Source organism: Sinohyriopsis cumingii, unplaced genomic scaffold, assembly GCF_028554795.1.
Source record: "Sinohyriopsis cumingii isolate HCF-2022 unplaced genomic scaffold, ASM2855479v2 utg001517l, whole genome shotgun sequence".
In the NCBI taxonomy this organism is placed as follows: Eukaryota; Metazoa; Mollusca; class Bivalvia; order Unionida; family Unionidae; genus Sinohyriopsis; species Sinohyriopsis cumingii.
The window spans coordinates 720,724-736,299 of record NW_028316009.1 but is presented as its reverse complement, the minus strand read 5'-3'; the positions used below and the strand labels follow the sequence as shown (position 1 = coordinate 736,299).

General features: G+C 40.9%; 10 non-coding genes across 10 annotated transcripts; all 10 read right to left on the bottom strand.

Annotated features, from left to right (window-relative positions):
* Positions 1 to 512: 512 nt before the first annotated feature.
* Positions 513 to 676, bottom strand: LOC149772281 (U1 spliceosomal RNA). The gene has a single exon (XR_016417822.1). It is a non-coding gene; the product is annotated as a U1 spliceosomal RNA (small nuclear RNA).
* Positions 677 to 2,133: 1,457 nt separating this feature from the next.
* On the bottom strand, positions 2,134 to 2,297 carry LOC149772280 (U1 spliceosomal RNA). The gene has a single exon (XR_016417821.1). It is a non-coding gene; the product is annotated as a U1 spliceosomal RNA (small nuclear RNA).
* Positions 2,298 to 3,785: 1,488 nt separating this feature from the next.
* Positions 3,786 to 3,949, bottom strand: LOC149772279 (U1 spliceosomal RNA). Its single transcript, XR_016417820.1, has one exon. It is a non-coding gene; the product is annotated as a U1 spliceosomal RNA (small nuclear RNA).
* A 1,480-nt stretch (positions 3,950 to 5,429) lies between these two features.
* Positions 5,430 to 5,593, bottom strand: LOC149772278 (U1 spliceosomal RNA). The gene has a single exon (XR_016417819.1). It is a non-coding gene; the product is annotated as a U1 spliceosomal RNA (small nuclear RNA).
* Positions 5,594 to 7,050: 1,457 nt separating this feature from the next.
* LOC149772277 (U1 spliceosomal RNA) lies at positions 7,051 to 7,214 on the bottom strand. Its single transcript, XR_016417818.1, has one exon. It is a non-coding gene; the product is annotated as a U1 spliceosomal RNA (small nuclear RNA).
* Positions 7,215 to 8,687: 1,473 nt separating this feature from the next.
* On the bottom strand, positions 8,688 to 8,851 carry LOC149772276 (U1 spliceosomal RNA). Its single transcript, XR_016417817.1, has one exon. It is a non-coding gene; the product is annotated as a U1 spliceosomal RNA (small nuclear RNA).
* A 1,486-nt stretch (positions 8,852 to 10,337) lies between these two features.
* LOC149772275 (U1 spliceosomal RNA) lies at positions 10,338 to 10,501 on the bottom strand. Its single transcript, XR_016417816.1, has one exon. It is a non-coding gene; the product is annotated as a U1 spliceosomal RNA (small nuclear RNA).
* A 1,453-nt stretch (positions 10,502 to 11,954) lies between these two features.
* On the bottom strand, positions 11,955 to 12,118 carry LOC149772274 (U1 spliceosomal RNA). The gene has a single exon (XR_016417815.1). It is a non-coding gene; the product is annotated as a U1 spliceosomal RNA (small nuclear RNA).
* A 1,470-nt stretch (positions 12,119 to 13,588) lies between these two features.
* Positions 13,589 to 13,752, bottom strand: LOC149772273 (U1 spliceosomal RNA). Its single transcript, XR_016417937.1, has one exon. It is a non-coding gene; the product is annotated as a U1 spliceosomal RNA (small nuclear RNA).
* Positions 13,753 to 15,210: 1,458 nt separating this feature from the next.
* Positions 15,211 to 15,374, bottom strand: LOC149772272 (U1 spliceosomal RNA). The gene has a single exon (XR_016417813.1). It is a non-coding gene; the product is annotated as a U1 spliceosomal RNA (small nuclear RNA).
* Positions 15,375 to 15,576: the final 202 nt, after the last annotated feature.

Here is a 15,576-nt window from a genome sequence, read left to right as displayed (position 1 = left end):
TCTGTGAAAATTAAACTTGATTTTCGTCGAATCCAGTAAGCATGTTTCCATTTATTTCTCTTTCTTTCTTTCTTTCTCTCACAAATATGCTGGATCGCTGTTACTCAAAGATATTTCACACGTTCGTTGTGAGATGGCTCTTTGAAAGTTGTTTGTTGTAGGGTTTAATGCCATTTTTCAGCACAAGATAGGCTATGCATGGCAGGCAATATAAATGGTGGAGGAAGAACCCGGGAGAAGAAAAATGAACGGAAAGAACTCCCGACCCATGATAACATACTGGCAAGCTTTCTCTGATAACCACATGGGCCAAATCCGAAACTCAAACACACGCAGACAGGTGAGATGGCCGCGATCCGTAATGGTGGGCTATTTAGACCACCCGGGGTACCCACCCCTTGAAAGAGCAGTGTAAGAAATAATAACATTATCGATTGGCACGTGCTAATCAGAGACATCCAGACTAATTTTGTCATAAGCTTGAGATTATTGGTTATTTTTAATTGAATTATCAGGGGTTAGCGCGAACGCAGACCCCCACACTAATAAATAACGACCCCGAGTCACCCACATTTGGGGTGATCGCAGGTTTCAGCCCAACCGAAGTGCAATGGAAAGGCCTCATCCTGGGGAAACCGCCTAGCTGATCACGGTACTCCCTGGTCCAGGTAAGTATGATTTCTTGACGTTTACTGACGTTTATCAACTGACATTTGTGTCTGGAGTAGGAAGTGTGCCTCTAAGTAATGAAAATAAATTAAAACGATTCAGGGCCATGGTACTGCTGATGTCTTAGTATTCCGAATAACTTTATAGCTTATGTTTCAACATTACAAAAGTAACTGAAATGTCTTCAAATAGTCCTTTATTTGCAATTTCAGTTTCTTTTACGGTGGATATATGCTATATAGGTTTGCTCGGACGGCAGGGGATAGTTTCGTATATTGGCCCCTGGCAAATTTCTTAACTTGAGGCAACGGTGCGTATTTTTCAGCTATTATGGTTTTTTAGTTAAATATATGGATACATTTTTCAATTCCGCGTTTCGGGCTTGTCTTGTTCTTGAAACTGATATCAGCCATTGACCTCCCATAGTTACTTCACAGCAAGTTGACAGTGAAATAGCAATAGTCGTCTAGCAAGAACTATGGTCAATCACATCCAGCTGTTTAGTACACAATGCTTTCCCGAACTGTTACGTAGGGAAAGGGATTGTGTTTGCACTGGCAAGATCGCTTGGTGTCATAAATGAAAAATGCAGGTATAAATTTGAGGTTGCAGTGCATCAACCTCTTTTGCTATGAACCACTGCAAATCGACTTGTCAGGTCAAAGGAATACTACTATTTGTTTCCTCTGTTTTATTAAATTTGAAATCTTTGTGCCACTGATTGGCCAGCTACGCTTCGCCGTACTCCGAGTCTAGAAGCTTTGGATTGTTGAAAGTGCTGCTGATACAGAAGTAACTGGTGATGCAGATGATCTCTACAATGAGACTTATGATGAAGCTGTCACTGCTTTTGATAAGGACAACAAGCTTGCTGTATTAACGAAGTTGTTCCTGTTATTTGAAGATATTGTTTCTCTCTCTCTCTCTCTCTCTCTCTCTACTGCAGAGAAGTTCTGTGAAAATAAAACTTGATTTTCGTCGAATCCAGTAAGCATGTTTCCATTTATTTCTCTTTCTTTCTTTCTTTCTCTCACAAATATGCTGGATCGCTGTTACTCAAAGATATTTCACACGTTCGTTGTGAGATGGCTCTTTGAAAGTTGTTTGTTGTAGGGTTTAATGCCATTTTTCAGCACAAGATAGGCTATGCATGGCAGGCAATATAAATGGTGGAGGAAGAACCCGGGAGAAGAAAAATGAACGGAAAGAACTCCCGACCCATGATAACATACTGGCAAGCTTTCTCTGATAACCACATGGGCCAAATCCGAAACTCAAACACACGCAAACAGGTGAGATGGCCGCGATCCGTAATGGTGGGCTATTTAGACCACCCGGGGTACCCACCCCTTGAAAGAGCAGTGTAAGAAATAATAACATTATCGATTGGCACATGCTAATCAGAGACATCCAGACTAATTTTGTCCTAAGCTTGAGATTATTGGTTATTTTTAATTGAATTATCAGGGGTTAGCGCGAACGCAGACCCCCACACTAATAAATAACGACCCCGAGTCACCCACATTTGGGGTGATCGCAGGTTTCAGCCCAACCGAAGTGCAATGGAAAGGCCTCATCCTGGGGAAACCGCCTAGCTGATCACGGTACTCCCTGGTCCAGGTAAGTATGATTTCTTGACGTTTACTGACGTTTATCAACTGACATTTGTGTCTGGAGTAGGAAGTGTGCCTCTAAGTAATGAAAATAAATTAAAACGATTCAGGGCCATGGTACTGCTGATGTCTTAGTATTCCGAATAACTTTATAGCTTATGTTTCAACATTACAAAAGTAACTGAAATGTCTTCAAATAGTCCTTTATTTGCAATTTCAGTTTCTTTTACGGTGGATATATGCTATATAGGTTTGCTCGGACGGCAGGGGATAGTTTCGTATATTGGCCCCTGGCAAATTTCTTAACTTGAGGCAACGGTGCGTATTTTTCAGCTATTATGGTTTTTTAATTAAATATATGGATACATTTTTCAATTCCGCGTTTCGGGCTTGTCTTGTTCTTGAAACTGATATCAGCCATTGACCTCCCATAGTTACTTCACAGCAAGTTGACAGTGAAATAGCAATAGTCGTCTAGCAAGAACTATGGTCAATCACATCCAGCTGTTTAGTACACAATGCTTTCCCGAACTGTTACGTAGGGAAAGGGATTGTGTTTGCACTGGCAAGATCGCTTGGTGTCATAAATGAAAAATGCAGGTATAAATTTGAGGTTGCAGTGCATCAACCTCTTTTGCTATGAACCACTGCAAATCGACTTGTCAGGTCAAAGGAATACTACTTTTTGTTTCCTCTGTTTTATTAAATTTGAAATCTTTGTGCCACTGATTGGCCAGCTACGCTTCGCCGTACTCCGAGTCTAGAAGCTTTGGATTGTTGAAAGTGCTGCTGATACAGAAGTAACTGGTGATGCAGATGATCTCTACAATGAGACTTATGATGAAGCTTCACTGCTTTTGATAAGGACAACAAGCTTGCTGTATTAACGAAGTTGTTCCTGTTATTTGAAGATATTGTTTCTCTCTCCCTCTCTCTCTCTCTCTCTCTCTCTCTCTCTCTCTCTCTCTCTCTCTCTCTACTGCAGAGAAGTTCTGTGAAAATAAAACTTGATTTTCGTCGAATCCAGTAAGCATGTTTCCATTTATTTCTCTTTCTTTCTTTCTTTCTCTCACAAATATGCTGGATCGCTGTTACTCAAAGATATTTCACACGTTCGTTGTGAGATGGCTCTTTGAAAGTTGTTTGTTGTAGGGTTTAATGCCATTTTTCAGCACAAGATAGGCTATGCATGGCAGGCAATATAAATGGTGGAGGAAGAACCCGGGAGAAGAAAAATGAACGGAAAGAACTCCCGACCCATGATAACATACTGGCAAGCTTTCTCTGATAACCACATGGGCCAAATCCGAAACTCAAACACACGCAGACAGGTGAGATGGCCGCGATCCGTAATGGTGGGCTATTTAGACCACCCGGGGTACCCACCCCTTGAAAGAGCAGTGTAAGAAATAATAACATTATCGATTGGCACGTGCTAATCAGAGACATCCAGACTAATTTTGTCATAAGCTTGAGATTATTGGTTATTTTTAATTGAATTATCAGGGGTTAGCGCGAACGCAGACCCCCACACTAATAAATAACGACCCCGAGTCACCCACATTTGGGGTGATCGCAGGTTTCAGCCCAACCGAAGTGCAATGGAAAGGCCTCATCCTGGGGAAACCGCCTAGCTGATCACGGTACTCCCTGGTCCAGGTAAGTATGATTTCTTGACGTTTACTGACGTTTATCAACTGACATTTGTGTCTGGAGTAGGAAGTGTGCCTCTAAGTAATGAAAATAAATTAAAACGATTCAGGGCCATGGTACTGCTGATGTCTTAGTATTCCGAATAACTTTATAGCTTATGTTTCAACATTACAAAAGTAACTGAAATGTCTTCAAATAGTCCTTTATTTGCAATTTCAGTTTCTTTTACGGTGGATATATGCTATATAGGTTTGCTCGGACGGCAGGGGATAGTTTCGTATATTGGCCCCTGGCAAATTTCTTAACTTGAGGCAACGGTGCGTATTTTTCAGCTATTATGGTTTTTTAATTAAATATATGGATACATTTTTCAATTCCGCGTTTCGGGCTTGTCTTGTTCTTGAAACTGATATCAGCCATTGACCTCCCATAGTTACTTCACAGCAAGTTGACAGTGAAATAGCAATAGTCGTCTAGCAAGAACTATGGTCAATCACATCCAGCTGTTTAGTACACAATGCTTTCCCGAACTGTTACGTAAGGAAAGGGATTGTGTTTGCACTGGCAAGATCGCTTGGTGTCATAAATGAAAAATGCAGGTATAAATTTGAGGTTGCAGTGCATCAACCTCTTTTGCTATGAACCACTGCAAATCGACTTGTCAGGTCAAAGGAATACTACTTTTTGTTTCCTCTGTTTTATTAAATTTGAAATCTTTGTGCCACTGATTGGCCAGCTACGCTTCGCCGTACTAAGAGTCTAGAAGCTTTGGATTGTTGAAAGTGCTGCTGATACAGAAGTAACTGGTGATGCAGATGATCTCTACAATGAGACTTATGATGAAGCTTCACTGCTTTTGATAAGGACAACAAGCTTGCTGTATTAACGAAGTTGTTCCTGTTATTTGAAGATATTGTTTCTCTCTCTCTCTCTCTCTCTCTCTCTCTCTCTCTCTCTCTCTCTCTCTCTACTGCAGAGAAGTTCTGTGAAAATTAAACTTGATTTTCGTCGAATCCAGTAAGCATGTTTCCATTTATTTCTCTTTCTTTCTTTCTTTCTCTCACAAATATGCTGGATCGCTGTTACTCAAAGATATTTCACACGTTCGTTGTGAGATGGCTCTTTGAAAGTTGTTTGTTGTAGGGTTTAATGCCATTTTTCAGCACAAGATAGGCTATGCATGGCAGGCAATATAAATGGTGGAGGAAGAACCCGGGAGAAGAAAAATGAACGGAAAGAACTCCCGACCCATGATAACATACTGGCAAGCTTTCTCTGATAACCACATGGGCCAAATCCGAAACTCAAACACACGCAGACAGGTGAGATGACCGCGATCCGTAATGGTGGGCTATTTAGACCACCCGGGGTACCCACCCCTTGAAAGAGCAGTGTAAGAAATAATAACATTATCGATTGGCACGTGCTAATCAGAGACATCCAGACTAATTTTGTCATAAGCTTGAGATTATTGGTTATTTTTAATTGAATTATCAGGGGTTAGCGCGAACGCAGACCCCCACACTAATAAATAACGACCCCGAGTCACCCACATTTGGGGTGATCGCAGGTTTCAGCCCAACCGAAGTGCAATGGAAAGGCCTCATCCTGGGGAAACCGCCTAGCTGATCACGGTACTCCCTGGTCCAGGTAAGTATGATTTCTTGACGTTTACTGACGTTTATCAACTGACATTTGTGTCTGGAGTAGGAAGTGTGCCTCTAAGTAATGAAAATAAATTAAAACGATTCAGGGCCATGGTACTGCTGATGTCTTAGTATTCCGAATAACTTTATAGCTTATGTTTCAACATTACAAAAGTAACTGAAATGTCTTCAAATAGTCCTTTATTTGCAATTTCAGTTTCTTTTACGGTGGATATATGCTATATAGGTTTGCTCGGACGGCAGGGGATAGTTTCGTATATTGGCCCCTGGCAAATTTCTTAACTTGAGGCAACGGTGCGTATTTTTCAGCTATTATGGTTTTTTAATTAAATATATGGATACATTTTTCAATTCCGCGTTTCGGGCTTGTCTTGTTCTTGAAACTGATATCAGCCATTGACCTCCCATAGTTACTTCACAGCAAGTTGACAGTGAAATAGCAATAGTCGTCTAGCAAGAACTATGGTCAATCACATCCAGCTGTTTAGTACACAATGCTTTCCCGAACTGTTACGTAGGGAAAGGGATTGTGTTTGCACTGGCAAGATCGCTTGGTGTCATAAATGAAAAATGCAGGTATAAATTTGAGGTTGCAGTGCATCAACCTCTTTTGCTATGAACCACTGCAAATCGACTTGTCAGGTCAAAGGAATACTACTATTTGTTTCCTCTGTTTTATTAAATTTGAAATCTTTGTGCCACTGATTGGCCAGCTACGCTTCGCCGTACTCCGAGTCTAGAAGCTTTGGATTGTTGAAAGTGCTGCTGATACAGAAGTAACTGGTGATGCAGATGATCTCTACAATGAGACTTATGATGAAGCTGTCACTGCTTTTGATAAGGACAACAAGCTTGCTGTATTAACGAAGTTGTTCCTGTTATTTGAAGATATTGTTTCTCTCTCTCTCTCTCTCTCTCTCTCTACTGCAGAGAAGTTCTGTGAAAATAAAACTTGATTTTCGTCGAATCCAGTAAGCATGTTTCCATTTATTTCTCTTTCTTTCTTTCTTTCTCTCACAAATATGCTGGATCGCTGTTACTCAAAGATATTTCACACGTTCGTTGTGAGATGGCTCTTTGAAAGTTGTTTGTTGTAGGGTTTAATGCCATTTTTCAGCACAAGATAGGCTATGCATGGCAGGCAATATAAATGGTGGAGGAAGAACCCGGGAGAAGAAAAATGAACGGAAAGAACTCCCGACCCATGATAACATACTGGCAAGCTTTCTCTGATAACCACATGGGCCAAATCCGAAACTCAAACACACGCAAACAGGTGAGATGGCCGCGATCCGTAATGGTGGGCTATTTAGACCACCCGGGGTACCCACCCCTTGAAAGAGCAGTGTAAGAAATAATAACATTATCGATTGGCACATGCTAATCAGAGACATCCAGACTAATTTTGTCCTAAGCTTGAGATTATTGGTTATTTTTAATTGAATTATCAGGGGTTAGCGCGAACGCAGACCCCCACACTAATAAATAACGACCCCGAGTCACCCACATTTGGGGTGATCGCAGGTTTCAGCCCAACCGAAGTGCAATGGAAAGGCCTCATCCTGGGGAAACCGCCTAGCTGATCACGGTACTCCCTGGTCCAGGTAAGTATGATTTCTTGACGTTTACTGACGTTTATCAACTGACATTTGTGTCTGGAGTAGGAAGTGTGCCTCTAAGTAATGAAAATAAATTAAAACGATTCAGGGCCATGGTACTGCTGATGTCTTAGTATTCCGAATAACTTTATAGCTTATGTTTCAACATTACAAAAGTAACTGAAATGTCTTCAAATAGTCCTTTATTTGCAATTTCAGTTTCTTTTACGGTGGATATATGCTATATAGGTTTGCTCGGACGGCAGGGGATAGTTTCGTATATTGGCCCCTGGCAAATTTCTTAACTTGAGGCAACGGTGCGTATTTTTCAGCTATTATGGTTTTTTAATTAAATATATGGATACATTTTTCAATTCCGCGTTTCGGGCTTGTCTTGTTCTTGAAACTGATATCAGCCATTGACCTCCCATAGTTACTTCACAGCAAGTTGACAGTGAAATAGCAATAGTCGTCTAGCAAGAACTATGGTCAATCACATCCAGCTGTTTAGTACACAATGCTTTCCCGAACTGTTACGTAGGGAAAGGGATTGTGTTTGCACTGGCAAGATCGCTTGGTGTCATAAATGAAAAATGCAGGTATAAATTTGAGGTTGCAGTGCATCAACCTCTTTTGCTATGAACCACTGCAAATCGACTTGTCAGGTCAAAGGAATACTACTTTTTGTTTCCTCTGTTTTATTAAATTTGAAATCTTTGTGCCACTGATTGGCCAGCTACGCTTCGCCGTACTAAGAGTCTAGAAGCTTTGGATTGTTGAAAGTGCTGCTGATACAGAAGTAACTGGTGATGCAGATGATCTCTACAATGAGACTTATGATGAAGCTGTCACTGCTTTTGATAAGGACAACAAGCTTGCTGTATTAACGAAGTTGTTCCTGTTATTTGAAGATATTGTTTCTCTCTCTCTCTCTCTCTCTCTCTCTCTCTCTCTCTCTCTCTACTGCAGAGAAGTTCTGTGAAAATAAAACTTGATTTTCGTCGAATCCAGTAAGCATGTTTCCATTTATTTCTCTTTCTTTCTTTCTTTCTCTCACAAATATGCTGGATCGCTGTTACTCAAAGATATTTCACACGTTCGTTGTGAGATGGCTCTTTGAAAGTTGTTTGTTGTAGGGTTTAATGCCATTTTTCAGCACAAGATAGGCTATGCATGGCAGGCAATATAAATGGTGGAGGAAGAACCCGGGAGAAGAAAAATGAACGGAAAGAACTCCCGACCCATGATAACATACTGGCAAGCTTTCTCTGATAACCACATGGGCCAAATCCGAAACTCAAACACACGCAGACAGGTGAGATGGCCGCGATCCGTAATGGTGGGCTATTTAGACCACCCGGGGTACCCACCCCTTGAAAGAGCAGTGTAAGAAATAATAACATTATCGATTGGCACGTGCTAATCAGAGACATCCAGACTAATTTTGTCATAAGCTTAAGATTATTGGTTATTTTTAATTGAATTATCAGGGGTTAGCGCGAACGCAGACCCCCACACTAATAAATAACGACCCCGAGTCACCCACATTTGGGGTGATCGCAGGTTTCAGCCCAACCGAAGTGCAATGGAAAGGCCTCATCCTGGGGAAACCGCCTAGCTGATCACGGTACTCCCTGGTCCAGGTAAGTATGATTTCTTGACGTTTACTGACGTTTATCAACTGACATTTGTGTCTGGAGTAGGAAGTGTGCCTCTAAGTAATGAAAATAAATTAAAACGATTCAGGGCCATGGTACTGCTGATGTCTTAGTATTCCGAATAACTTTATAGTTTATGTTTCAACATTACAAAAGTAACTGAAATGTCTTCAAATAGTCCTTTATTTGCAATTTCAGTTTCTTTTACGGTGGATATATGCTATATAGGTTTGCTCGGACGGCAGGGGATAGTTTCGTATATTGGCCCCTGGCAAATTTCTTAACTTGAGGCAACGGTGCGTATTTTTCAGCTATTATGGTTTTTTAATTAAATATATGGATACATTTTTCAATTCCGCGTTTCGGGCTTGTCTTGTTCTTGAAACTGATATCAGCCATTGACCTCCCATAGTTACTTCACAGCAAGTTGACAGTGAAATAGCAATAGTCGTCTAGCAAGAACTATGGTCAATCACATCCAGCTGTTTAGTACACAATGCTTTCCCGAACTGTTACGTAGGGAAAGGGATTGTGTTTGCACTGGCAAGATCGCTTGGTGTCATAAATGAAAAATGCAGGTATAAATTTGAGGTTGCAGTGCATCAACCTCTTTTGCTATGAACCACTGCAAATCGACTTGTCAGGTCAAAGGAATACTACTTTTTGTTTCCTCTGTTTTATTAAATTTGAAATCTTTGTGCCACTGATTGGCCAGCTACGCTTCGCCGTACTCCGAGTCTAGAAGCTTTGGATTGTTGAAAGTGCTGCTGATACAGAAGTAACTGGTGATGCAGATGATCTCTACAATGAGACTTATGATGAAGCTTCACTGCTTTTGATAAGGACAACAAGCTTGCTGTATTAACGAAGTTGTTCCTGTTATTTGAAGATATTGTTTCTCTCTCTCTCTCTCTCTCTCTCTCTCTCTCTCTCTCTCTCTCTCTCTCTCTCTCTACTGCAGAGAAGTTCTGTGAAAATTAAACTTGATTTTCGTCGAATCCAGTAAGCATGTTTCCATTTATTTCTCTTTCTTTCTTTCTTTCTCTCACAAATATGCTGGATCGCTGTTACTCAAAGATATTTCACACGTTCGTTGTGAGATGGCTCTTTGAAAGTTGTTTGTTGTAGGGTTTAATGCCATTTTTCAGCACAAGATAGGCTATGCATGGCAGGCAATATAAATGGTGGAGGAAGAACCCGGGAGAAGAAAAATGAACGGAAAGAACTCCCGACCCATGATAACATACTGGCAAGCTTTCTCTGATAACCACATGGGCCAAATCCGAAACTCAAACACACGCAGACAGGTGAGATGGCCGCGATCCGTAATGGTGGGCTATTTAGACCACCCGGGGTACCCACCCCTTGAAAGAGCAGTGTAAGAAATAATAACATTATCGATTGGCACGTGCTAATCAGAGACATCCAGACTAATTTTGTCATAAGCTTGAGATTATTGGTTATTTTTAATTGAATTATCAGGGGTTAGCGCGAACGCAGACCCCCACACTAATAAATAACGACCCCGAGTCACCCACATTTGGGGTGATCGCAGGTTTCAGCCCAACCGAAGTGCAATGGAAAGGCCTCATCCTGGGGAAACCGCCTAGCTGATCACGGTACTCCCTGGTCCAGGTAAGTATGATTTCTTGACGTTTACTGACGTTTATCAACTGACATTTGTGTCTGGAGTAGGAAGTGTGCCTCTAAGTAATGAAAATAAATTAAAACGATTCAGGGCCATGGTACTGCTGATGTCTTAGTATTCCGAATAACTTTATAGCTTATGTTTCAACATTACAAAAGTAACTGAAATGTCTTCAAATAGTCCTTTATTTGCAATTTCAGTTTCTTTTACGGTGGATATATGCTATATAGGTTTGCTCGGACGGCAGGGGATAGTTTCGTATATTGGCCCCTGGCAAATTTCTTAACTTGAGGCAACGGTGCGTATTTTTCAGCTATTATGGTTTTTTAATTAAATATATGGATACATTTTTCAATTCCGCGTTTCGGGCTTGTCTTGTTCTTGAAACTGATATCAGCCATTGACCTCCCATAGTTACTTCACAGCAAGTTGACAGTGAAATAGCAATAGTCGTCTAGCAAGAACTATGGTCAATCACATCCAGCTGTTTAGTACACAATGCTTTCCCGAACTGTTACGTAGGGAAAGGGATTGTGTTTGCACTGGCAAGATCGCTTGGTGTCATAAATGAAAAATGCAGGTATAAATTTGAGGTTGCAGTGCATCAACCTCTTTTGCTATGAACCACTGCAAATCGACTTGTCAGGTCAAAGGAATACTACTTTTTGTTTCCTCTGTTTTATTAAATTTGAAATCTTTGTGCCACTGATTGGCCAGCTACGCTTCGCCGTACTAAGAGTCTAGAAGCTTTGGATTGTTGAAAGTGCTGCTGATACAGAAGTAACTGGTGATGCAGATGATCTCTACAATGAGACTTATGATGAAGCTGTCACTGCTTTTGATAAGGACAACAAGCTTGCTGTATTAACGAAGTTGTTCCTGTTATTTGAAGATATTGTTTCTCTCTCTCTCTCTCTCTCTCTACTGCAGAGAAGTTCTGTGAAAATAAAACTTGATTTTCGTCGAATCCAGTAAGCATGTTTCCATTTATTTCTCTTTCTTTCTTTCTTTCTCTCACAAATATGCTGGATCGCTGTTACTCAAAGATATTTCACACGTTCGTTGTGAGATGGCTCTTTGAAAGTTGTTTGTTGTAGGGTTTAATGCCATTTTTCAGCACAAGATAGGCTATGCATGGCAGGCAATATAAATGGTGGAGGAAGAACCCGGGAGAAGAAAAATGAACGGAAAGAACTCCCGACCCATGATAACATACTGGCAAGCTTTCTCTGATAACCACATGGGCCAAATCCGAAACTCAAACACACGCAGACAGGTGAGATGGCCGCGATCCGTAATGGTGGGCTATTTAGACCACCCGGGGTACCCACCCCTTGAAAGAGCAGTGTAAGAAATAATAACATTATCGATTGGCACATGCTAATCAGAGACATCCAGACTAATTTTGTCCTAAGCTTGAGATTATTGGTTATTTTTAATTGAATTATCAGGGGTTAGCGCGAACGCAGACCCCCACACTAATAAATAACGACCCCGAGTCACCCACATTTGGGGTGATCGCAGGTTTCAGCCCAACCGAAGTGCAATGGAAAGGCCTCATCCTGGGGAAACCGCCTAGCTGATCACGGTACTCCCTGGTCCAGGTAAGTATGATTTCTTGACGTTTACTGACGTTTATCAACTGACATTTGTGTCTGGAGTAGGAAGTGTGCCTCTAAGTAATGAAAATAAATTAAAACGATTCAGGGCCATGGTACTGCTGATGTCTTAGTATTCCGAATAACTTTATAGCTTATGTTTCAACATTACAAAAGTAACTGAAATGTCTTCAAATAGTCCTTTATTTGCAATTTCAGTTTCTTTTACGGTGGATATATGCTATATAGGTTTGCTCGGACGGCAGGGGATAGTTTCGTATATTGGCCCCTGGCAAATTTCTTAACTTGAGGCAACGGTGCGTATTTTTCAGCTATTATGTTTTTTTAATTAAATATATGGATACATTTTTCAATTCCGCGTTTCGGGCTTGTCTTGTTCTTGAAACTGATATCAGCCATTGACCTCCCATAGTTACTTCACAGCAAGTTGACAGTGAAATAGCAATAGTCGTCTAGCAAGAACTATGGTCAATCACATCCAGCTGTTTAGTACACAATGCTTTCCCGAACTGTTACGTAAGGAAAGGGATTGTGTTTGCACTGGCAAGATCGCTTGGTGTCATAAATGAAAAATGCAGGTATAAATTTGAGGTTGCAGTGCATCAACCTCTTTTGCTATGAACCACTGCAAATCGACTTGTCAGGTCAAAGGAATACTACTTTTTGTTTCCTCTGTTTTATTAAATTTGAAATCTTTGTGCCACTGATTGGCCAGCTACGCTTCGCCGTACTAAGAGTCTAGAAGCTTTGGATTGTTGAAAGTGCTGCTGATACAGAAGTAAGTGGTGATGCAGATGATCTCTACAATGAGACTTATGATGAAGCTTCACTGCTTTTGATAAGGACAACAAGCTTGCTGTATTAACGAAGTTGTTCCTGTTATTTGAAGATATTGTTTCTCTCTCTCTCTCTCTCTCTCTCTCTCTCTCTCTCTCTCTACTGCAGAGAAGTTCTGTGAAAATAAAACTTGATTTTCGTCGAATCCAGTAAGCATGTTTCCATTTATTTCTCTTTCTTTCTTTCTTTCTCTCACAAATATGCTGGATCGCTGTTACTCAAAGATATTTCACACGTTCGTTGTGAGATGGCTCTTTGAAAGTTGTTTGTTGTAGGGTTTAATGCCATTTTTCAGCACAAGATAGGCTATGCATGGCAGGCAATATAAATGGTGGAGGAAGAACCCGGGAGAAGAAAAATGAACGGAAAGAACTCCCGACCCATGATAACATACTGGCAAGCTTTCTCTGATAACCACATGGGCCAAATCCGAAACTCAAACACACGCAGACAGGTGAGATGGCCGCGATCCGTAATGGTGGGCTATTTAGACCACCCGGGGTACCCACCCCTTGAAAGAGCAGTGTAAGAAATAATAACATTATCGATTGGCACGTGCTAATCAGAGACATCCAGACTAATTTTGTCATAAGCTTGAGATTATTGGTTATTTTTAATTGAATTATCAGGGGTTAGCGCGAACGCAGACCCCCACACTAATAAATAACGACCCCGAGTCACCTACATTTGGGGTGATCGCAGGTTTCAGCCCAACCGAAGTGCAATGGAAAGGCCTCATCCTGGGGAAACCGCCTAGCTGATCACGGTACTCCCTGGTCCAGGTAAGTATGATTTCTTGACGTTTACTGACGTTTATCAACTGACATTTGTGTCTGGAGTAGGAAGTGTGCCTCTAAGTAATGAAAATAAATTAAAACGATTCAGGGCCATGGTACTGCTGATGTCTTAGTATTCCGAATAACTTTATAGTTTATGTTTCAACATTACAAAAGTACTGAAATGTCTTCAAATAGTCCTTTATTTGCAATTTCAGTTTCTTTTACGGTGGATATATGCTATATAGGTTTGCTCGGACGGCAGGGGATAGTTTCGTATATTGGCCCCTGGCAAATTTCTTAACTTGAGGCAACGGTGCGTATTTTTCAGCTATTATGGTTTTTTAATTAAATATATGGATACATTTTTCAATTCCGCGTTTCGGGCTTGTCTTGTTCTTGAAACTGATATCAGCCATTGACCTCCCATAGTTACTTCACAGCAAGTTGACAGTGAAATAGCAATAGTCGTCTAGCAAGAACTATGGTCAATCACATCCAGCTGTTTAGTACACAATGCTTTCCCGAACTGTTACGTAGGGAAAGGGATTGTGTTTGCACTGGCAAGATCGCTTGGTGTCATAAATGAAAAATGCAGGTATAAATTTGAGGTTGCAGTGCATCAACCTCTTTTGCTATGAACCACTGCAAATCGACTTGTCAGGTCAAAGGAATACTACTATTTGTTTCCTCTGTTTTATTAAATTTGAAATCTTTGTGCCACTGATTGGCCAGCTACGCTTCGCCGTACTCCGAGTCTAGAAGCTTTGGATTGTTGAAAGTGCTGCTGATACAGAAGTAACTGGTGATGCAGATGATCTCTACAATGAGACTTATGATGAAGCTGTCACTGCTTTTGATAAGGACAACAAGCTTGCTGTATTAACGAAGTTGTTCCTGTTATTTGAAGATATTGTTTCTCTCTCTCTCTCTCTCTCTCTCTCTCTACTGCAGAGAAGTTCTGTGAAAATAAAACTTGATTTTCGTCGAATCCAGTAAGCATGTTTCCATTTATTTCTCTTTCTTTCTTTCTTTCTCTCACAAATATGCTGGATCGCTGTTACTCAAAGATATTTCACACGTTCGTTGTGAGATGGCTCTTTGAAAGTTGTTTGTTGTAGGGTTTAATGCCATTTTTCAGCACAAGATAGGCTATGCATGGCAGGCAATATAAATGGTGGAGGAAGAACCCGGGAGAAGAAAAATGAACGGAAAGAACTCCCGACCCATGATAACATACTGGCAAGCTTTCTCTGATAACCACATGGGCCAAATCCGAAACTCAAACACACGCAGACAGGTGAGATGGCCGCGATCCGTAATGGTGGGCTATTTAGACCACCCGGGGTACCCACCCCTTGAAAGAGCAGTGTAAGAAATAATAACATTATCGATTGGCACGTGCTAATCAGAGACATCCAGACTAATTTTGTCATAAGCTTGAGATTATTGGTTATTTTTAATTGAATTATCAGGGGTTAGCGCGAACGCAGACCCCCACACTAATAAATAACGACCCCGAGTCACCCACATTTGGGGTGATCGCAGGTTTCAGCCCAACCGAAGTGCAATGGAAAGGCCTCATCCTGGGGAAACCGCCTAGCTGATCACGGTACTCCCTGGTCCAGGTAAGTATGATTTCTTGACGTTTACTGACGTTTATCAACTGACATTTGTGTCTGGAGTAGGAAGTGTGCCTCTAAGTAATGAAAATAAATTAAAACGATTCAGGGCCATGGTACTGCTGATGTCTTAGTATTCCGAATAACTTTATAGTTTATGTTTCAACATTACAAAAGTAACTGAAATGTCTTCAAATAGTCCTTTATTTGCAATTT